A 24,660-nucleotide genomic window follows, 5' to 3' on the forward strand; every position below is an offset into this window, starting at 1 on the left:
TGCCGCTCCCCACTAGGATGGCCAGAAGGCCTGTGCTCATTCCTGTTTTCCAAATGTCATGCATCCACTTCCTGTCAGGCAAGTGACAGGCCTCCTGGGACAGCAGCCTGTGCCCAGCTGTTCACCCTTGGGGACCAGAGAAGAAAGGGATACGTTTTTAGGCATGATGTGGCCAGACAGTGCGGATGCCGTGGTATGGAACGACAGCGTAAGGCACGCAGAGCACTGGCTGCCGCATCCCAGAAAGCTTCTCTGCTTGTGCAGGGCTGGAAGGGGACGATTTGGGCAGAGAGAAGACTGGAGAGCTTCTAGAGTGGCTTTTCAAAGTGCTTCCCATGTATATGAAATATTTAAGGGCCACAGATGATGCAAGGTTTTCTGCAAACCAAAAAGCCAAAGAAGGAAAGACCTTTGGCCTTCCGGAAACAAGAGTTGACTCTGTGCAGTGTTCAAAGCTACAGATAAAGTTGGAAATGAGTACAGCTTTTACTTTCAGGTCTGTTCCTCCAATGAAGAAAAACCTTCTTAACCCTCATACCTTCACAGAGCTTGATCTAGAAAGGTTCTTCATTCCTGCTATTGCTTTCTTAAAACACAGCTGATATCTTTCAGTGCCTCCTTCTTGTCCTCCACATTTGTTTTCACTCTTCTGAGTGATTTTCCCCAACCCATCCCTGATTCCTACCATTCAGCACTTGATAAAGTGTATTAGTCCATTCTCATACGGCAATAAAACAAACAAACAAACAAACAAACAAAAAAAAACTCCCTGAGACTGGGTAATTTGTGAAGAACAGAGGTTTAAATGACTCACAGTTCCACAGGCTGCACAGGAAGCAAGACTGGGAGGCCTCAGGAAACTTACAATCATGGTAAAAGGGCAAAAGGAAAGCAAACACGTCTACCACAGTGGCAGAAGACAGAGAGCAAAGGGGGAAGGGCTACACACTTTTAAACAAGCAAATCTCGTGAGAACTCACTATCATGAGAGCAGCAAGGGGAAAATCCACCTCCATGATCCAATCACCTCTCATAAGGTCCCTCCTTCAACACTAGGAATTACAATTCGACATGAGATTTGGGTGGGGACACAGAGTCAAACCATATTGATAAGTCACAACTTTCTACCCTCCCCCACAAAAATGGCCCTGGGGCCAGTTCCCCTCACTTCAAGGATGGCCTTCCTTCTGGAGCCTTAAAACACCAGCCCTCTGTACATTGCTACCTAGACTGCACCACCCTCAGCATAGGATGGAGCTGGAGCAAATGACCATGAATATGTAGGGAAAAAAAACAAGCATGGAAATGTATTATTCTGTCCATTGCATTATACTAGAAACAGACAGAAATTGTTGCAAAAGCATATTAAGCATGCAATCAGCTGCATTCTCATGCCCAAATAAAGCTATTTTCATTTCATAAAGCAAAAGAGCAAGTCAAGTCATTAGGGAAATAGAAATGGGGAACTTAAATGCCTAATTGGAAGCTCTACTGCACTTGCAAAGTACCTTTGGTTTGTCTAAAAATTCAGGGGAAACACATTGAGCTTATAATTGCAGATAGATCGATGCCATGTTCCTTCCTGCATTAGCACCAAAGGAAAGTCCCTTCCTGTGGGTTCATCTCAGTTCCAGCTACACTGTGTAAACAGCAGTGACAGCCCAGAAGGAAGTGAGTGGGCTCCTGGAAGCAGGGAAAATTGAGAGGAGACCAAAAATCCCTTCCCTTTCCACTGAAGAAAAAAACCTAGGTTCACAGCACATTTCTGGCTCTTTTAGTGTAACTCTTCCACCTCACAGTTAAAAAATGGATGTGTTTGATTTATTTGTTGAGCATTTCCTATGTGCACTGTGCAACGCAAGCTAAAGTAGTTCTCGGAGCCTCAGTGACTTCATCTGTAAAGTGCAAGGGTAAAGCGTGGCAAGTGTGTTTAGCCCTAGGATTCCATGGAAATGCCCTGGGAGCAGCTGCAGGGAGAGGATCATGTGGGGATTGACAGGCAAGGGAAGGCCACGTGGTGAGACTTTAGTTCTCTACCCCCTCCTCCACTTCAGTGAGATGGCCCCGCTTTTATCTGTGTAATATGTAGGCATTCCACAGAAGATAAATGGGCAGCAAAAGGTTTCTGTTGCTTAAATACATGCACCTGTGCACACACACAAATCCACTGAGCTGACTAATTTCTAGGTCTAGTCCCCTAACCTTATAGTAGAAATGAGAGAAGCCCTTATTCAACAGCTCCATAGTTTGGTTAGAGAGCTCAGTTACTGGTAGGTTCTCTGGAGTACATATCCCAGGAGTTCAGAGTGAAACACGTCCCTGGATCCTGCACATGTGGTCTTTCTGAGGTTGGGCAGGAGCAATTCCTGCACCACCTATTTTTTTCATCAAGAACTCATCTAAACTCATCTTTTCCCAATTCGTCTAAATCGTCAACTCAACTCATACAAGTTGGAGAAATGAGAAAATTCAGGTTTATTTGTATTTTTATTTGGGTCATGGGTCCTCTTATAGATAAAGTCTTTTTATTCGTAAGTCTGTCTGGAGAGGGTTGGAGAGGCATTTTTCAACATAGGACTGTCCAATGAGAGGAGCCCGCAGGATCCACACAAAGCCCAGGAGAATCTTTTTCTCAGAGCCGACATGAAAATTCCCAAAGATCCCCACACCTGAAGGAATGAATCTCTAATGGATAAATACTGTGATCTCTGAGTGCAGATAAGAGTCACATCTAAAGCCTTCATGCAAAACTGGCTCCCTTTCAGCAGCCAGCCCTTTGTGCAGATCACACAAAGGCTTAGCCTTGACTTTGCTCATCCCTAGGATGGGTTCACGCTGCACTCTGGGTAGCATTTTCCTCAGGCCATGGAATGTCTGTGCACTCCCACCCCTTTATCTTCATAGAAAAGGAGACACGAAGATAAAGTTAGAAAGCATGTTCTACCCTGTTCTTCAGGAATGACACACCAGTCTCAGGCCTGCGGTTCATGAAATTAGGAGTGATTGTGAGTAAAGCACTGACATGTACAGGTGGACATCCCTAAGTGTGATTAGGTCCCTAATTGTATTGGAAACAAAACTTCAGGTCTATCATGGAGAACATGGGTCTAGTCCCATGTATCATCTGGGCAACACCACTGAGCTTGGCATTCAGGTCTCCATCTTTAAGTGCTGTCTGTCGGAGTCATTACAGGATCTGAAACTCACTTGCTCCTGCAGCTTAAAAGATGTTTGGATTTGCATAGGCAGCAGGGACTGGTCTGTAGCTAACAAAATTCTAGCTTATCCCCAAAGACTGTAACCCCAAATGGAGATAGCATGTCCCTGGAGAAACAGAAGGATCTGGGGAGAGGAAGAGGAGAAAACGGAAGTAGCAGAGAGTGATACATGGCTAGTCTGGTTTCCTGAACTAGTTATTACTGAGCTGTTTGCCACCTGACCCCATGTATTTTTAAAGTATACAGTTAAGGAGCATTTATTAAAATGTTTTCAAGCTGTCCTTCTAAAGAAGAAACCCTGACATGCCACTCAGTATACTGCAAAGGTGGGTTAAATACTATTATCCCTGCTTCAAAGATAGGGAGACAACAGTATAATGGATTACCTTAATTTCCCAGAGACACGCCGTGAATTTGTTACTGGGGTGAAAAAAAAAAAAAAAAGAAAAAGGAGAAGAAAATTAGACTAAAAAGTCCTGAAGCCTAGGCGGTCTTGCCAAAAAAGCCAAGCAGCTTGAGGGAAGGAGAAACAAGCACCAAACCTCCCAAGGAGCAGCTCCAAAAACACAATCCTTACAAACACAGACACCTTCAGGAGCTCCGAATGAAAATGTGCGGTAGAAACAAATTCACCACACACAAAACCGTGATGGCTCACCACTCTGCCTTGCACTGCAGATTGAGAGAGGAGGGAAAAATAATCCAGATCCTAATTTAGTTCAGGAGCTTGTTTTCTTACACTGACAAATCTTTCTAAAAATGATTTCCTGATTAGAGTCAAACGGCTGAGGCCAAAACTCTCCGAGATCGTTGTGCTGTCAGCATGTTAATGGTGTTCCTTAGCAACTCCCTCCCCTCCACTTTTAGGAAGAAACAACACCTCTGCCAGGAATGCAAAGCTGGAGAAGCCACAGCACCTCTGATGATTCATGGCTTGGAAGGGAGGCACAGACGACTGAGGCTGACAGGAGGCTGGCACGCTGGCCAGCAGTGGCAAATGCAAAGGCAGGGGAAACTGGGGAAGAGGAGAGGAAAATGAGCTGCCACCATGTCTCTATCTCTTCGCTACTTGCAGCTATCATCTGCAATGGCATCAGTTGAAATGTAACAGGCACAGTAGTGATCTAGGATTAACTCAGCATTTCAGTTTGCAGGATTCTTCCCTTTACAACAGAGGGACCCCAATACTTGCGCAGAACCAATCTTCTTTTCACCAGACTTAAGGATGCAAGAAATTGTCAAGAGAGATCAAGTCAGTGAAGAATAAGAAAAAGGGTTTTCTGAACTCATTTTGTTTTCTTTATCATAAACTTGGAGCATCTCCAACTTGGAGAATTGGTTGGAAATAAATGAACATCGTAATTTTATTCAGCAAATGATGTATTGATTTATTGCACACTGACAGGATGCCAGGTCTTGCCCTTTGTCATTTCAGATCACTTCTTTTAGCAATGAGTACCATTGAAAAACCTTAAAGCTGGAAGGAACATCAATTCCAACAATCTCATTGTCCAGATGAGAAAACTGAGGCCTTGGGAAGTTGACTTCCCCGAGGTCATGAGTTATTTATTGGCAGATCTAGATCATGAATCCAAGTATTTCCATCATGACTACTAATTCTCAGACCAGATGCTTCAAACCTGGGCTTGGACAGTCTCAGTTTAAGAAAGGAAAAAGTGAGATTCAATTTGCCAATATTCACATCCTTGGAGGAAGTGATATTTATCCTAAGCCAAAACATATTGGTAAATTCTCTAATTTAGTCAGATGATGTCTCACTTTATATGATAAATGTTTCCAAAAAGTTGCATGCAAATCAAATTTTGTAAATTGAATTACTTTTTTTAAAAGCACAAGACAGATTGCTTTGTAAAGGAACCCTGGGCTGAAAATGAGAAATATTTCTGCAATTTAAATAATAACTACCTCTATAATTTATCTCTTCTGTAAATTTATAATTTAATATTCCTTGGTTTTGTTTAGCATCTCTTGTTTAAAACAAGAAAGATCTATATGTATGCAGCTAGTGTCACCGAGGAGCTTAAAGTACATTAATAAAATAACTAATATTTCCTTATGCATATCCTAAAGAACTGATAAAGAATTGGTATTCCTATTTGGCAGATGACAACAGTGAAGGTATAGAATAAAGATAGATCCAAGACCATGGAGAAAGTCAATGATGTAGATAGGATACCCACGTTTTTGCTTAAAACTTATAAATCCTGCACTTTTATCTATTGTGATATGTTACTTCCTGCTTAGGAGCCTGTGGGCAGCTAGAATCTCCCAGGGAGACATTCCCCACATCACAGATGCAGGGACTCCAAGGAAATTCATGAGCCCTCTCAAAGGCCCAGGCTTTAGGAATCCAGGAAGAGCTTCATACCCTCTGTCCAATCACTTGACTCACCTAGGAAACATGAAAGCCAAAAAAGAGTTTGCTTGATGACATATTCACAGATCAATCCAGGACAATGTGTCTCTACTAAGTTCCCATCATGCATTCAAACCCTCCTACTGTAGGGAAGAAAATGGGAGAATCTGGAGGCTCTGCCCACAAAGACTCATGGTCCAGTTAAAGAGGCAAAGCTCACACACAGAACTGAGTCCAAGTTTACCTGGGTCTCCCTCACTCAATTGTAGATTGTTTTTGGTTTATATTTTTTAAATTTTATTTTGTTTTAAGTTCTGGATACATGTGTAGGACGTGCAGGTTTGTTACATAGGTAAATGTATGCTCTGGTGGTTTCCTGCTCCTATCAACCCATCACCTAGGTATTAAGCCCCAAATGCATTAGTTATTTACCCTGATGCTCTCTGTCCCCCTACCCCCCAACTGTAGATGGTTAAGAAGGGGGATCTTCTTTATCTTTGCCAAGTTAGCATCCTGCCTTGGAAAAAGTCAGCACCTGGTGAATTTTTGGTCATAGTGAATTATTGCAACTTCATTTTATCAGCCAGAGAGGTTGGGAAGGATGTTACCTGCAAACACCTGAAGAGCTGATAGAGACTAGATGAAAGAAACACACATCATGTGTATCTCCAGAATGAAATGATCTCATCCGCAAAATATAAATGATGACAATACCAACCTCAGAGAGTTGCTGAGGCACTTGAGTGGTAAAACAAATCTAAAGTATTTAGCACGAGTCTGCACACAGTGAGTGCACAATCAGTAGTGCCTATTATTTGCATTATCAGCATCACATACTATAGTTACAGAGAAACTGGTAATAGGGCAATGTGAGAAAGGATTTTCCAAAATTATTAAGGGCTGCCCACTACTGGAAGCTACAACATGGACTGTGCTCCTTACCCCAGAAGCTGGATGAACATCTCTCATGAAGGTGTCAAGAAAAGTCTTGCTCTAGGTAATAGTTGTCTTATTGCACTAGCTCACTAACCTGGTTGAGAATCAGAATAACATAGGCAATGTTTAAAAAATAAAAGTTCTGGCGGGGCATGGTGGCTCATGCCTGTAATCCCAGCACTTTGGGAGGCCCAGGCAGGTAGATCACGAGGTCAAGAGATCGAGACCATCCTGTCCAACACTGTGAAACCCTACCTCTACTAAAAATACAAAAATTAGCTGGGCATGGTGGTGCACGCCTGTGGTCCCAGCTACCCAGGCGGTTGAGGCAGGAGAATCTCTTGAACCTGGGAGGCGGAGGTTGCAGTAAGCCGGGATTGCGCCACTGCACTCCGGCCTGGCAACAGAGCGAGACTCCATCTCAAAAGAAAAAAAAAAGTTCTGGGCCAAACCAGACTTAACAATTGTGGAAAGGCTCAGGAATCTCTATTTTAATGAGCATTCCTTGTGATTATTATGTAGTTGATCAAGCATGCATCTAATTACCAGTTTGAGAACCACCCTTGTAGAGAAAGTTTATGGTTTGTTCCAAATTCTAAGGCTCTAGGAGTTCCTTCATCCATCCCTGGTCACCTTCAGAATCGTGTCATGGAAAACAATGCAAATTGCTAACATCAGAAAGACTAAGCTCAAATCACTGCTCTACTATTTCTTACTAGTATGAATTAAAACATATTGATTACCCTCCCAGAGCCTCAGTTCCCTTGCCTATAAAATAGAGATTAACATGACTACCTTGTGCAAAGGTTCTTGGGGTTTTCCTGGCTCATACTAGGTCCTCAATAAATATTTATGAACTTAATAGAAAAGTACCTCTCATTGGTAAATAAGGACTTAACAAATAAAAGTACCTTTTCTCACCACCATCCCATGCTTATGCATTACATAGAGGAATGTGAGTTCACCTAATTCAGGGAGACAACCGGAGACAAGAAAGTGAGAAAGGAAAACTACGCCTAGGGGAAAGATGCCAGAGGAGCAGGAAAATAGCTTAAGGGATTCCTGAAAGGGAGCGGATTTCCCAAATCTAAAGTAGAACAGATAGAGAAAAAACACAATGTATTGAACTTCAGGAAAGAAGTGTGAAAGTATCATAGATCTTTCTGGATTTTGTTATATACTCCAATCATTAAGTCTGCATTTAGAAATATTTATATTTGCTGAAAACCAAGGGCCTTGGCACACAGGGAGAGTAAAAAGAGCAAGGGACAGGGTCTAATTCATCATCAGGGGGGCTGTCACCTTGACAGCTAGAAGAATTGGAAAGTTACAAAGTACCAACACAAAACAACATCAATCACCCAACAATGGTAAATAAATTAATCAAAAATCATTGGGTACCAAAAGGTCTGGGGGGAAAATAAAAGGCAGAAGAGAAAAATGATCAAGAGCGACAGGCAAGCAAAATTGCAGGGCCTAACCCTATTAGAGCTGAAGCCACGTACACTGGCTGATTGCCAGCCACTCTGCCTTCAAGGCCTCACCCCCAAGCAAGGTGCCAAGCATGACCGGGTGCAAAAGTAACCATGGAGGCTATTGTCACCACATCTATGACCTCTTCTGTATTTGTATGGCAGATCCACCCAGAACCCACCGCCTACCCCTAGCAAACGGAGAATGTATCATCTTTGACATACAGGTCATCCTAAATATCACAATGCTCAAAACCATGCCCTGACTCATTCCTAGGCTGTCATATTGTGTGCTTGAGTTAAACTCCCCAAATCCCCAATTGGTCTGCTGAGAACCACTTATCACCAGCCCCAAGCCTTTGCTGAATATATGACTCTCCCCTCTGTGATGTCAAGGGCCCTTACCCACCCAGAATTATGAACACCTAGGTTACTCTCCCCAATCTGGCCTCTACTTCCCCAATTAGTTAGATTTTTCTTTACTTGGCCAAAAAAAAAAAAAAAAAAAAAGTGGCTGTAGAGGATATTAACCAGTTAACCAACTTCCCCACTGTTTTTCCAATCAAGATATACATAGCTGGCCCTCTAGCTTCACAAAAGACAATGATTCATGGGGCTCAGCAATACATTAAAAGAATTGCACTCCTGAATTTTCTATGGATCCACACAGGTCATGAAATACCCCAGCAGAGTTTAACAGATACGAGGGTTCAAGTCCCACCTTTATATTAAATATATATGCTACATCACACATCCTTTAAAATTCACCCACCAATGATAATTCACAATTTAAGTCCATTTAACAGATATTCACTGAATGTCCACAGGGATAACAGAAATGAATGAGGCTGTATCTCTGCATTCTGAGAGCTCATAGGCCAGTAAGAGAGACAGGCACCATCACAGACAGCATGACCTAAGCAGACACTGACTATGGAGAACACACAGAGAACATCAACAATGCACTGTAGGAAAAAGGACAGAATCAACCCTCATGTGAGCTTCAGGAAAGGCTTCTAGTTTGGGAGAGGAGGACAGAAATTTGATGTGACTTGGGAGAAAGGACTTGGACAATGAACATAGGAGAAGGGCATTTAAGGCACAGAGATGAGCTTGAGCAAAGCTTCAGAAGTGGGTAAATGCAGGACATACCCAGGGAATCATGAGGAGATTGGCTTTGCTGCACATAGAAAGCAGGTCACAAGTGGGGGACATTGAGGATAAGCACTAGGAAGAGTCCTGTAAGCACAAAAGAGTCCCCCTGTCCTGAAAACTTCTGAATGCCTTGGTGCACCATATTCCCCCTTCTCTAGACATCCAGGGAGGTCAATAGGGTGAGCTTCCAGAGCACCAGGAAACCTTACCAGCTGCCTCCTCTATCTGCTGGTGGGCTGGATTCTCCAAATATGAGGGCAGCAGCAGTAACCACCAGTGGGTCCTCAGAGCTAGTCCCAGGTGGCAATGGCCACATCTGAAGTCCAGCAGGGGAGTGAACAACAACAACAAAAAATTACTTGGGTCTCAAACAGGTTACGAATAGATCACACGTGTCCAATCAGGTGATGGGTAGGTAGGCAGCAAACAGATAATGCATATGAATAAATTTTGAAAACTGAGGCACTGTGTGCATATAACTGGTTAACTGAATGAATCAACCTCAACAGAGTACAAACAAAAAGCACTAAATTCTTTGTCACAGAGACCTCTTCCAGCCCATTCTATGAAGCAATTCCTCCCTGCTCCTTAATGAGTACCCAGTACATCTCATAACATTTTTTGTGAACACTCAGGTTAAAAGCAAATAATCTCTTTGGAGGGGGACATTAAAAAGTCCAGTTCTATGTAATATCGAAATTCTAAAATCTCCTCCAATGTACAACTGGGCAGGCCCACCACTGGACCAGTCTCGGAAGCCCAAGGGGAGAAGCCAGCATCCTCACTGTTTCCTTTTGCTCCCTCCTACCCAGTTCCGCAGCTCTGAATGGGGGTCCTATGAGTGAGAGCAGGTGGGAGAACGGGGAAGAAAGGGACAGGCAAGGTCCTCCTGGAATGACACAGATATAATCCAACACCAATGTTCTCAGAATACAGGGAATGTCCAAAGCTCATTCTTTCCTTCGTGAGGGTTTGGATAGGAACCCCAACCCTGCATTCCCCTGTAAGAGCAATGCTTCCGATAGTCTGCTGCACTCCCTCATTCTCTGTCATCTTGCAATCTACCTCTCTCTTTGGGTCCCCTCATCCCCTCACCTCTCCAGCAGGTCCCCTTGGACAGCTAGACTCCATGCAGATCTCATTCTTGAAACTTCCTTTGCTCTGTTAGAAACACACACCCTAGACTGGTTACACCCTGGAAGGATAGGCAATTTCCCCAGCCTCATTCTTCCCTCTCTGCTATCTCCACCCAAGCTGACCAATAGAGTCCGGACCCTGTATCCACCAAAGGCCAGAGAATACATGTCAAGCTTCCTGGGCCTCTACCTCTCTTCCCACAAAGCCTATGGGGGAAACAGCTCACTAGACATTCATAGCTTTCCCCAAAGGGATCCTTATAGTGACCTCCTCTTTCCCTCTTTTTTTCTTTATACACTAGAGGTGGGTGATGATCCAATGTGGCAGAATAGTTTGGGGTCATTTATTTTTAAGGTGCTTTGTAGATGGACTAGCATATTTCTTTGAAGTGTGAGGGTACTTGGCACATATCTTTCTTAGCTATCAGAAAAATTCTAAATATTTAACATCCCAGAACGTGCCTATAAATCACAGATTTATAGAGGTTCAAAAGCCCTTAGAGATCAAACAATGCTACTCCTTCGTTTTAAATATTAGAAGACTAAGCTCCTCTCCCACACTATACCTTATACTTCTCTTATGTCCCCCACAGAACCTACTAAAGGCTAAAAAAAGATGAACAAGACTTGCAAGAAATGGTTCCTCCCTAGCTTCTCAGACAGTATCTCTCTTTGTAAGACTTAAACGGCTCTCCTTTTCCCAAGAGAAAGGGCCTTTGAACAGATAGGGCTACAAGGAAGCTGGAAGATTCAAGCCCATGTATTAATCAGGTGGGTTTGTTTTTGCTGTGGTAACAAATAAACTCTGACAATATCAGTGGATTAAGATAGTGCAAGTGTATTTTTCATTCATTCTGTCTTAGTCTGCTTGCACTACCATAACAAAATACCATAACACAATCAAAAATGGGTGGCTTAAACATCAGAAATTTATTTTTTCATTATTTTTGATGCTAGAAGTCCTAGATCAAGGCCCCAGCAGGGCTAGTTTCTGGTGAGGTCTCTCTTCCTGGTTTGCAGATGGCCACCTTCTTGCTGTGTCTTCACAGGGCCCTTACTCAGGGTGTGCACTTGGGGGAGTGGGTGGAAAGAGAGAAAAACTCTCCAGTGCCTCTTTTTGCTAATCCTGTGAGGTAAGAGCACTAACCTTATGGCCTCATTTCACCTTAACTATCTCCACATAGACCCTGTCTCCAAAGACAGTAGTCAGTTAGCTGGAGATTAGGGTTTCAACACATGAATATAGAAGACATAACTCAGTCCACAGCATACCCCAAGTTCTATGTGGGTTCATAGATCTCCTAGGCAACTCTTTTCCAAGTAGCGATTCAGGGATCCAGGCTGCTCTTCCCTTATGGTTTCACTTTATTATGGTCTTCTGGTCTTAAGATTATCCTTCAAGATTGTCAAGGATTCAGAGATGGGGCTGAAAAATAAACATGGTAATGACCATAATGGCTCATATTACTTCTGTACACATTTCATTGGCCAGAACAGGTCACATGGTGGACCTAAATCAAGGTAGGCTGGGAAAAGTAGAAAAGCTCACAGCAGCCCCAAGGACCAAGTCTGTGCCATTTTCTAAGCACCAATTTCATTCTGTGAACAAAGAGATTTATTCTCTTTGCTCCAGTACTGAAATCCACCCTTTCCTTGCCTAAATGCTCACTCCTCCCAATGCTGTGATTTGATAAAGAAGAGGAATTTTATATTCTTAGTTATGGACAGCATGGCATTGAGTTTAAGAGCACAGACTCTGGAGTCAGAATGTCAGGATTTGAATTGCAGTTTTCCCAGTTGTTTGCTCTCATCTGTAATATAGGGAGAGTAATAGTACCTGCCGCAAAGAATCGTTGCAAAGTTTCAATAAGATAATATACCTATAGGACTTAGGACTGGCTCATGAAAATCCCTATACCAGTGTTCACTGGTGATATCTTTGGTATTATTATCCTCCATACAAAACCCTTTGCCCCATTAATTCCACTTGCTCTTGGCTATAGAGAATTCCCTATTAGCAGACAGCACCTCACTGAAAGATAGCAGAGCACTGTAACTGTAACTCATTGCTTTGGGGAAGAGGACGGCCCCATTGCCTACTCAGCTTCCACGTCATTTTTTCAAATCACTTTTCTAAGACCCAGCCTAATCATCACAAAGTCTTCACAGTTATATTCTAGGCTCTGTGCTTCCATGGCTCAACGCCCTCACACCAGCTTTCAGTGGCCTGCAGCTCTCTGAAGAAGGAATTATGTCCTAAGGGTGAAAAGTTATTTAGTTTCCCTGCCTGACATTCTAGCTTCTGGCCTTCCAGAAACAGAGAGGCTATTGTCAGCATGCCAGGACATGAAAAATGATGTGAGGGGGCTGTTATGATACAGCCATCTATCCTCTGTCAGAGACCAGGACCACAAGGCAATGGAAAATGAACAGGGAAATAGTTAATTGTGTAGCTCTAAAGGCTGCCCAGAGAAACTTCAGAGGGAAGCATGTTTTTCTCTTACCTGGAGAGGCAGAACACTGAAAGCCTTTAGGAGGCATGCTGCGTAGCAAGGAGACAGGCAGTGCTAGGGGCAGGAAACTACTCCAGAGATAGTACAGGAAGCAAGAGGAGGAATACTGCAGACAATCATTGAAAAAGCCATGAATATACTTGGAGAAAGAACTACGGTTTTGTTTCCATCACACACCTATGGGACCCTATGCAAGCCCCTTAATGCCTGGAGTTGCCAATATATGTAAAATGAAGAAGAGAATGTCTGACTTTCCTAAAGGCAGAGGGCCATTCTTGAGGACCTTTCAGCATTTCAAGAATCTAAGCGATTCTTGAAGTATTTGACGGCCTTTCTTTTCTCCAATTCTCTTTGCCTTTGATATAGAGTTATTTATTTGATAAATGTGAAAAGTGGGATTTCATGATCCTGGATTTAGTCTCATTCACAAACAGTTATAAGTGAAACGGAGAGTAAATACATTTATAACCAAATTTCCTTGTGCAAATCACCTGCTCTTTCTGGAGTGTGGGCTCTACTGTCACACACAAACGTCTGCTATGCAGTGAGGTTCCAGTGCACAGGCTGGATCTTTCTAAAGAGAAAGACCTAACACATGTCATGCAGCCTTGATGCTTTCATTCTCTCTGGACCACAACGGAGATGCCCTTGAAAGGATTAGCAGTTTGACTCTGACATGAAGCCTACAGAATCCACATCAAAACAACAGTGCAAGATTTCTGCTTCTGCCCAAGAAGGAATAAGAGGAAACTTCATCCTCTTACCTAAAACAAAACAAAACGACAAGACAAGAAGCATAGGTAAGGCGACAGCTTTCAAGACACAGTGCATGAGGCAATGAAGGATGGTGATCTCTGAAAGTGGAGGAGCAAATGAGAAGTTTTATGATTGCCCTGGTGCACTGCGTTGAGAGAGTCTCTAGGCCATGACTCAAGGATAGGGAACTTAGGCATGGCCCAGCAGATACCTCTAGGTACAGCAGGTGGAACTGAAAGTCCAGGGAGACCTAGATTTTACCATTACAAGGATTTTTTCAATATTTGAAGTAGTATAATATACTTGAAGGTATGCTATAATAACTTAAAAGTGTTATATAAACCTTAAAGAAACCACTAAAATAACTAAACAAAGAGTTATAGCTGTAAGTGAAAAAAGGAGATAAAACAGAATAATTTTAAAATACTAAACAATCCGAAATAAGGTAGGAAAAGAAGAAATTGAGACATAAAAATAGATAGAACAAAGAGAAAACAAAAGGCAAGATGATAGATTTAAACTTAACCATATCAATAATCGCAATCAATAAGGTAAATTATCTAAATACACCTTTAAAGGACACAGATTACCTAAACTGACGAAGACAGTACAAAAGAAAGAAAACTACAGACCAATGTCTCCTATGAACTTAGAAACAAAGATCCTCAACAAAACATGAGCAAATCAAATCCAATGATGTATAAAAATAATTATGTAGCATGGCCAAGTGGGATTTAGTCCAGGCATGCAAGGCTGACTCAACATTCAAAAACTCAAGCAATGTAACCCATAACATTAGCATGCTAAAGAAGAAAAACCATATGATAATATCAAATGATGCAGAAAAGGCATTTGACAAAATCCAATAACCATTCACGGCAACTCTCAGCAAGTTAGACATTGAAGAGAATTCAACTTGATCAAGAACATATACAAAAAACCCCATAGCTAACATCACGCTTAATGGTGAAAGATGAATGTCAGAAAAGGAGAACAAATTAGAGGTTGCCAGGCATTAAAGATGAGGGTGGAGTGGAGGGGGAGGGACAAGACAAACGATCTTTGTGTTAGTGGCACTATTCTACACCTCAATTTCAATGGCGAATACGTGAAACTATGCATGTGACCAAATTGGGCTGAACTGTAAACACACACGAATAAGCCCAAGTAAAACTTGAGAAATCTGAACAAATTTGATGGATTGTAGTGATGTCAATATCCTGGTTGTGACACTGTAATGTGGTTTTGCAAGATGATACTGAGGGAAATTGAACAAGGGGAACACAAGATGTCTCTATTATCTCTTACAACTACATATGACTCTATCACAAAATAAAAGTTGTTTTAAAGGCAGAGATTGTCAGATTGGATTAAAAATATATAAGATCAAACTTTTGCTACCTATAAGAAACATATTTTAAATATAAAGATATAAAGAGATTAAATATAGAAGAATGAAAATACATACAAATGAAAATTCAAAATCCAAAGTGCTCCAAAATCTGAAATTTTTGAGTGCTAACATGACACTAAAAGGAACTGTTCATTGGAGCTTTTCAGATTTTTGAATTTGTGGATTAGGAATACTCAACTTATATTTATACACAAATACATGTATATACATATATAAACATTATATATGTATATATTATGCTCATATTAATCAAAATAAAACTGGGATGGCTATATTAATATGAGACAAAGATTTCAGAGCAAAGAATATTATCAAGGATAAAGGAGGTGATGTCACAATGATAAAAGGGTCAACAATTTTAAATGTTAATACAATTTATAACAGAGTTTCAAAATTACTTTGTGCAAATAATTTTGCACCTGAAGCAAAAACTGATAGAACGTCAAGAAGAAATAGATCCACCAATTATAGTCATATAGATTAACATTCATCTCCCAATAACTGACACAACAAGGACAAAGAAAATCAGGAAAATGAGGAATCCAATACTAGAACAACACTGTCATAGTCACCTATAAGACCAATTTTTATAAAAGCTTTATTTGTATGAGCAAAAGCTGGAAATAACCCAAATGTACCTCAACTTGTAAATAGATAAACAAATGTTGGTTATAACCATACAATGGAATATTACTCCACAACAAAGAGAATGAACTGTTTATACACATAAAACATGGATGAATACCAAAATAACTATGCCCATGGAAAGGGTCAGTCAAAAGAGTATCTACTGTTAGATTCCATTTATAGAAAATACTCAAAGATGCAAACGAATCTATAGCGACAGCAGATCACTGGGTTGCCTGGGGATGAGGAGCAGTGAGTGGTGGGAGGGAGAGAATTACAAGTGGACTCTAAGAGCCCTTTGTGGGTGGCAGATTGTTCATTATCTTCATGGTTGTGACCGTCTCATGGGTGTATACATTAGTCAAATCTGATCATACTGTGTAGTTTAAGTATGTGAAGTTTATTGAATGTCAATAAAGCTGTTAAACATATACATACAGACACATACATATAAACATATACAGATGCATACACAGTATGACCAGCACTCATCAAGGGGCATCAACCATGGTCTCCAACTGATCTCCTCTGCCCTAGCCAGACCTGTATCTTCACTGTTTCAGACATCTTGAGCCTCTTCCTTCTGTCTGCTGCTTCAAACTCTATTTGTCCTTCAAAAATCAAAACGAGTCCAGCTTCCTGCAGAAAATCTTTCATGACCTCTCAGTCCTGACTCTCTCTGCACCTACAGACTACAACAGTCTGATGTGAGAGTGCCTTCATCACTCAAATGGAAACTGAGCTCCCTGAGACCAGGATTCCTGACATCGGGATCCCTCCTCTACCTGTATAGGTCTGAGCCCAAGAAGTTTCAATCAATACCTGTTGATTATTTTGTTGATGAATCTCCCACTGAGAGATCTCCCTCTGTGACAACTCTTTGATAACACAGCATTCATTTTCTTTTTTTAAAAAAGGAACATCTCAAGTACCTTTGGCCTTTGCCTCTGCCAGGGACTTCTGTATTTCCAATCAGAGGTTGCCTTAGGAAAGGTCCTGTGTGCTTGCTCATGTAAGAGTTCCCTGCAGCTGGCTTCAGTGCAGAGCTCACTGCAGCAAACCAGAGACTAAGGACTGCTTCAGTCTCCTCTGTGCTTCCCATACCCCAGGGGTTCAGCAGCCTTTGCAGAGAAACCATGCAGTGACCTGTTGTTCCCACAGCCTCAGAACATAGGATGACATCTGGTGTCAACTAACTCCTTGCCCACATGAGTAAACCAAGGCCAGGGAGGGCATGTGGCCAGTTCTGGGTCATTCACTGAACCTTGCTTTCTTCATTTGTGCTTTCTTTGTGTTAGGCTTTATCAAGAGAAGAGATCATAAGATAAACAGTGGATAGCCCTCAACCCCCTGCCCTTTCCCTAGGCAGAGAAGAGCCATCACAAGTTCTCCATGCTCTTCTACAGATGTGTCACGATCAAATTCTCCATCGTTTGGTTAAAAATCATTTCTTCTGCACCTCACACTCCAATCAACTGTTTTTTTTTTTTTTTTTTTTTTAAGTCAATAGGCTGACAGCCTTAGAAGTGGATAAAGATATTAGCAGGAGGCCTGCTGTTTGCAACGAGCATCAGACAAATAATAATCAATAGTTTTTATCTCCTAATGACTGGATGGCAATCGGGTAGCCTCCAGATAAGAACTTCATTGACAACTCCAGTGCTGTGTCTAGGACAGAAGGGAAGCCAATTTTTGCAAGGCCTGAACAGAAGTGTACCCTTCAGAAACACCTGGATCCCAGTCACTATGATGCTAGGAATTGAATTGAGCTGGATTCTTCTCTCTGTATTTTGTGACTGCCTTGTGTGTGTCTCTCTGTACCTTGTAATCACCAAGCTCTTCTCCCCATCCAGCCCCACCCTCCCTCCCTGCAGCTGCCACTCAAGCCAGGAATTACCTTGAGTACATCTGACAGTAGAAAAAGGGGCCATGGTCCCTGAAGACTATTTGCCCTCCTTCATGGCCTCCCTGGCGGTCTGTACTAAGGTCCCTAACACCATTCATGACTCTTTCATACTCTGCGGTGAGGACTGAATCTCCTTCCCCAGATGTCCACTGAATCTCTCCCTCCACAATAATCTTCTTTCTTCCTTATCAACACACTTCCCTGGCGCATCAGCCAGGATGTGGAACCTACTCATTCCCCACCACCTTCCATTCATTCCTTGCTTCTTCCTCACCTTTGCTGAACTGGCTATCTCCAGTTCACATTCTCTTTCCCTAGAAAATCACATCAGTCATTTTCATAAATTTTCACTTAAAAACTCTACCAAATAGCCTCATGATTCACTCCACCTCATTTTAATGACACTTTCCCCTGAGCTCTTTCCTGTTTCCTGATACAAACTGCTGGTTGTCTTTCTCCAGGACCACACTGTTATGAGGTTGGTAATGTACCCTGTAAGATGAATTCTCAAACTAATTACCCAATGAGAGAAAGCAGCTGTCTCCCAGACTCCAAAGGCACACAATGGGCATTTGGCATGATTGTGAGTAAATGCATAGAGCATAAACATTCATAGGTATGCCACGTGGCTTAGCAAAGTACTTCCCATAATGTGCAAAATAGAATACTAATTTTCCAGGATGCTAATGGGTATCATAGTCTTCTTTTTCAACAAGTTCCATGACCAAATATGGATGATAAATGTTAAAGAAGAAAGTTAAAAAAAGATTGTTTTACTGCTGGAAGTCTCACAGCCTTCCATATGATCAGACGAGAAGTTTTCTCCAAGAAGGAGGCATACTATATGGCACTTCTAAATTATACGGTCATAGAGTACCTCATTCACAGACTATCTCAGAAGGTTACAACCTTCCATGAAGCACTATTTGGGAAACATTTTCCTGAAATATTCAGTACAAATCTTGGGTCTCTGGGATGAGAACCTCTCCTATGCTTCTCAGTTTAGCAAATCACGATCCCAGCACAGTTTTTCTTTGCCTAGCCCTCACATAGCCTCAGTGCACCATGTCAATCTGTGCAATCACACACACACACACACACACACACACACACACACACACAAAGAATCAAACTACCCACAAGCATTGAAATCAAAATTATCCCACAATGAAATTACAGCATAAAACACCTTTCAGCAATAAGCCAAAAGGCAGAAAACAGAATTATACCTAAAAATCAAACTGCTCTCCTTCCACCTGCTCAGCAATCAATTCACCATTACCCCATCTACAGAAGTGGTTTGCAAGTAACCCTTTCCAGGCTGCAACAGGGGCAAAGGAAGGCTTGAAGAATTACATTGAATTGTTTGATACCATGATACCAGCCACACAGTCAAATGAATCCTTTCCACAGCTGAGGAAAGCTGGAGTAAGGTACCAAACTGGACCCTCGTCTCTGACATTTTGAATTTGTAGAATTGCCCATTCCTTTGCGTAAACACTCTCTGCCAAACAAATGGCTAAAACACACACACACACACACACACACACACACACATCTGAGTTATAGAAGACAGTTCTGAAAAAAAAAAAAGAGGAGAATTTAGCACAAAGAGGAGAAAACTCAAAAGTACAACTGAACATCTTCCCATGTCTGAACAGTTCTCATTTCAGAATATCATTTGTGTCATTACAGTGGCAGCTACAAGGAGGCAAAATTGGACTTCATCATAAAAAACAACCTCCCAACTTTGTGCTGAGCAAGGGTCATATTACCCTTTAGGACCTAAAATTATTGCCCTGGTTTTGAAAAATCTAATTGCTTTCCTAAGGAGCACTAATGTTGTGCTCTTGTGGGGAGGGATGCTAGATTTATACATATTTGAGCTTTTTCTAAAACTAAGCATACATGTGTTGACTGTGCCCTTTGTGCTCCACCAAGAGAGAAAAATGTACTGGAGAAGGTTTTTGCACACATGAACCATACTGAAAGGCATCCTTTGCATCAAACCTGCCATGAAAAATTTCCTGGACTGAGATAAGCAAGGTCCAACTTAGTGATGTGTATTGGGATTCTGTTATTCAGTGAGAGATGGAGATAAATTCTCCCATGGCTCTAACCTGAGAATATGTGCCAGCAGCTTCTACAAGTTAAAAAGTATCTTCTTCCCTACTGGAATGTTACCTTTGCTTAATGGAAATAAAAAACGTTCTATCAAAATAGCTCTGTAAATTTACACTTTGACACTAACACCCTGGCTCCAAACAGGTAGCAATAATACATCCAAAACAAAACAAAAAATGTAGCCAGGCTCAGAAACAAGTAAAAGTCTTAATGGATCAGAAACAGAACAGCAAGTCTGAAATATAAACGACTCTGAAATCATAGACTGCTGAACACCTTGACCCAAACCAAGGTATTCAATTCCTCTAGGATAATAGGGGACTAGAAATAGGCTCACTGCTTAAAGCTAAGGAAGGGATTTTCCATTCTCCCCTCCCCAAACATACATATTACTTGAGAAAGGAGGCAGAAAAGACATGCCCTGAAGTGCTCCCAGGGGCTCTGACTTATAACAGGTTACACGTCTAGAGAAGCACAGAAATATGAATCCAGCCCCAAGATCAGAACCAACTAAGGTACACACTAGCTCAGAGACAGGGTCAATAATTTCCCTGATTATACAATTGGGCAGGACACCAAAACCACTATTATAGGATCTGTTCAGAATTAAGAATTATGTGATGTCAACTACATAACCACTCAGATATGAGTAAACATTCACAAGAGAAAAGACCGAAAAAGAAAATAACATATAACTAATAAAATCTCCCCTGAAAATGAAGCCATAATCAAAATTCCAAACCATGTAAAGAAATACGACAGTATGAATGAAAGCAAACAAAATGAGCAATTGAAACAGAAATCAATCCAGATCCCTTTATTTAAGTGTAGAAGTATGTTTAGGTGGATTAATGAAAGAATAACATCCTTTACACGAACAAAAATCTATGTGGAAGAGAAAAAAATGACACACGAAACTGATATGAAAATGAACCAGTGAGAAATCTTAGAAATGGAAATTATAATAACAGATATAAAAGACTTTCTAAATCAATAATGGGATAAACTCTAGCCTGAAAACAGAGGTGGAAGCAAATTAGTAAAATAGAGGATAGTATTGAAAAGTTCACCCAGAGGCTGTGCACAGAGAAAAATATAATAGAAAGATCCGCTAAGAAAGAACAAGGGATAGACTGAGATGCACCACACAGGTTGAATAAGAATTCCAGAAGAAGAGAATGGAAGGAATGGCATGGAAACAATATTTGGAAAAGAACTTTCAAGAATTTGAGAATCTTGAGAACAATGTGCCCTCCACTTATCAGACAGAGAAAACAAAAATAAGTCTACACTAGACATATGATAGTGAAACTATAAACAACATTAAAGGTAATGAGAAAAATCTTAAAATCTACCTTTAAAAAGAGGGCTATCACATTTAGATTGAAAGCAGCCTTCCCACAGTCAACATTAGATGCCAGAAGAGAAAGGAGTAACATACTCAAAATGCTGAAGGAGAAAATACTTTGCAGTGTTTACAGCCAGCAAAACTATTATTCTAGAGAAAAGGCAAAAATAAAGTCACTTTTCAGACACATAAAATTGAAAACAGATGGATGATAAGATACATAAGAAGTATTCAGGAGGAGGACACAGAAAAAAGTTGATAAGATATAGCATTAAAAATACATATATACACACACACACACATATATATATGTTATTATAAAAATACTGCCCCATTACCCTGCAATGAAATGTATAGATAATATAACATATAATTTCAAAAATATCAATGTAAAGCAAACTCTCAGGGCTCAAAGAGGGAGGAGTTTCTCAGCCAGGGTGGAGCAGCACGAGCTGACAATGCTTTGCCAAGGAGATGTCTCCTGGGCTCAGGAGGTTAGTTACAAGCAACGCGACTGAGAAAACAAGTGAACTGATCCTATGAGAGTCAGGCTCCTCACCAGTGAGAATGCAAGTCAAATGCGGAAAGAAGGAGGCTAGAATAAACCATATAATGCTAGACTATGTTTAGGGATATGGATCTGCACTGTGCCTTCTAATAGTCAGGTAAATATGCATGTCCATAGATGTAGATATAAGCATGTAGAGATCTATAGATGTAGATATTCTAGCTCTGCCTGCTGAGAAGGCCTAGAAGTCAGATAAACCAGGAGCGATTCATGCATTCAGCACCAGATCTTGATTCCTGAAAGGAGTCACGCATTCGTGGAGAAATGGCTGACTGGCTGACTGCAGGGCTGGGGCAGGAAACATACAAGCCCTGGTCATCTTGTGCTGCAATGACAGGAGCATGGCCAAAAGACACAGAATCCAGCTTGACAAGGGTCCCGTAGCCAAGTTGTGGGCAACGTGAGCATCAAAATAAATGAAGATGGTAAGAGTTATAGCCCACTGAGTAACACAGGAACCCATGAGTCCATACTGAAATACAGACACATATCAAACATACATAGGAGTTCTACCTTACCGTAGAAGGCCAACTCATCAATGTAGAGAAAGATGGAATCAGAAAATTGCCATTTGACAACCATCATAATAATAACTGATTCAGGCAAGAATCATTAATCCCTGCTAATGCTAGAGTATGAGAGCTGATAAAAAGAGTTTACGTACTTATTCTCAAAGTATCTCTTCTTAAAAATACTCACTAATTAACTTTACAGTGCAGGAACCCAGCAGTCACCATCTTAACTAAGTGACTAGAGTTAACTTTTGTATTTTAACCAGAAATGGGAAAACCCACATCATATCTCTTATGAAATGATGCACTAAGAAGAGCGCAGCATCATTTTTGTGACATTCCTGCCAGAAATGCGTGACCTGAACCTATTGACAAGGAAACATTAGAAAATCCCAAACTATGGGACGATCTCCCAAGTAACAGGCCCATACCCAAAAATCATGATGGTCATAAAAGATCTGGAAAACTGTGGAAGTGCTACAGCTTGAAAGAGGCTACACAGACAAGACAACTCAATGTAATGAGTGACCCTCGATTGGTTCCTGTACCTATAAAGAGCCTGGCTGGCACAGGCAGGATCTGTGAGCGGGACCTATGGAAGTCTGTGTGTGGCGGGAGCGTGATAGTCAACACTAATTTCCTGATTAGTGAGGTGTACCGTGGCTTTACAGGGTAATGTCTTTGTTTTTAGGAAACACGAACTAAAGTACTTAGGGACAATGGGGTATTGTGGATTTAGTCGCAAATGAACTAGAAAAAAAAAAAGAAAGTGTGCGTGTGTGTGTGTGTGTGTGTGTGTTTACATACATTTATATACAGAAAGAGAGACAGAAGAGATAGAGGATAGTAAGGCAGATATGGCAGTGTGTTTTGGGGAAAAAAGGCAAAAAGCATACAGGTCACCTCAATAGAAGAGAAAACTCTTGAAAGGAAGTTGAATCTAATCAACTGATCAGTTGACAAACTGCCAACTTGTATTTGGCAAATTGACCTTCAGCCAAGTCATGTGGCTGTGTAGAGAAAGAACCTGATACAGAAAGCTGGATGCCCACATCGCCCCACAAAGGGTGTAAGGTAGGTGGGCGTGTTTCCTTCATGCCAGGCTTTGGCTGCACAGCGTGTCCCCTCAATGCCTCTCATCAGAGCCCAGTTAGAGCCAATGCTCACCTTGTATAACAAACTTTTGGTAATTCCCCTCTCCTATCCTCATATGAAAATCACAGGTAATGTCTCCTAACCACACAATTCTTTTAAATAGAAATATAATGTTTTAACTATAAGTTAAAGGAGAGATGAAAGGAAATACTTTGCAATTTAAAAAAAAATCTCAATAAGTAAATGAGAATGATTACACTAGCAAACAATAAAATCATCAGACATTTACACCTGTATTTGGAAGAATCACCATGAACGAGGCATGTAAAACTGCAAGCTGAATCAAGTGTCTTATACTTATGATTCAAATTATCACGAGCACTGTTTCCGTCAGAAAGCTGATTTTTCAAAATGGTGAACAACTCTATGGTAAAGTTCTGGGCAAAATAAAGTACAAGCTTACCTCATTTAACAACATAATTGCATTCTTATGCAAAAGAAGCATCAAAAATGTGTAAAAATGAGCATCAACATAATGCCCTAAATATAATATCATGGAGAAATACAGGTAAAATAATAAAATAGCACACTTTTCAATCCATAAATGGTCAAGAGGATGACTAACCTAGAAGACATAATGAAGTGGCCAGATGCTTTGTGTGTCTTTACACAGACTCCTCAGGAATGAGATAGCTACAAAAGCATATGGTTATGGGTATGTTGTAGGACAACTCCGATACCAGGAGAGGCATTGCCATTGGTGATCACGATTTTCCATGACCAGAAAGATGAGTACAATTCTTGGTCAATTCCTGAACATAATGAAACACAATCTCCTCTCAATTTACACAGTAGGTACTTCCTCTGGGAAAGTCAGTGCAAACCACAATTGCATTTGTGCTACATGTAGAACAGTTAGAATCTTGGCTCTGCCAATCAAAAGATTTTTCAGCTACATCAATGTCCATTGAAACATTTGAGATTCCTGTAGGATTAGAGACAATTCTGCATGTATAGGACCCATCCCTATCCTTCCTCCCCATATCATTGTGTCAACCAAAGGCCTCTCTCACACATTTCCAAAACCCCCTAGAGATGGAACTTCTCCAGGCATCGAGGGGGCTCTGCAAACAACCAGTTGGGTGGGGAACAGAATAATGTATACAGCTGGTGAACAGCATTCCATCCCTGTCCCAGCAGACATCAATCCTAAAGAAAGTTGAGCATTTCAGCTCAGAGCACTTGCTTTAAGCTCTTCTACAATGATGCACCCACCACAGGCTACTGATACATCTCTATAAATGAATGAGCAGGTTACTTTTTTGATTTGCTATAACAAAACTGATGTTTTCTGGAAAGAGGTCAGAAAGTTCAAGTAATGGGAAGTGTAAACAAGAAAGAAAACATGCCCTCAGATGCGCAGTTAGAAATGGTCAGGCATCGCAGCTGGGGAACTGAGCCAAGTTTCAAAGGCCTTCTTGCTATGGCTGCTGTGGTCATTTC

The sequence above is a fragment of the Theropithecus gelada genome, chromosome 13 (assembly GCF_003255815.1).
Source record: "Theropithecus gelada isolate Dixy chromosome 13, Tgel_1.0, whole genome shotgun sequence".
In the NCBI taxonomy this organism is placed as follows: domain Eukaryota; kingdom Metazoa; phylum Chordata; class Mammalia; order Primates; family Cercopithecidae; genus Theropithecus; species Theropithecus gelada.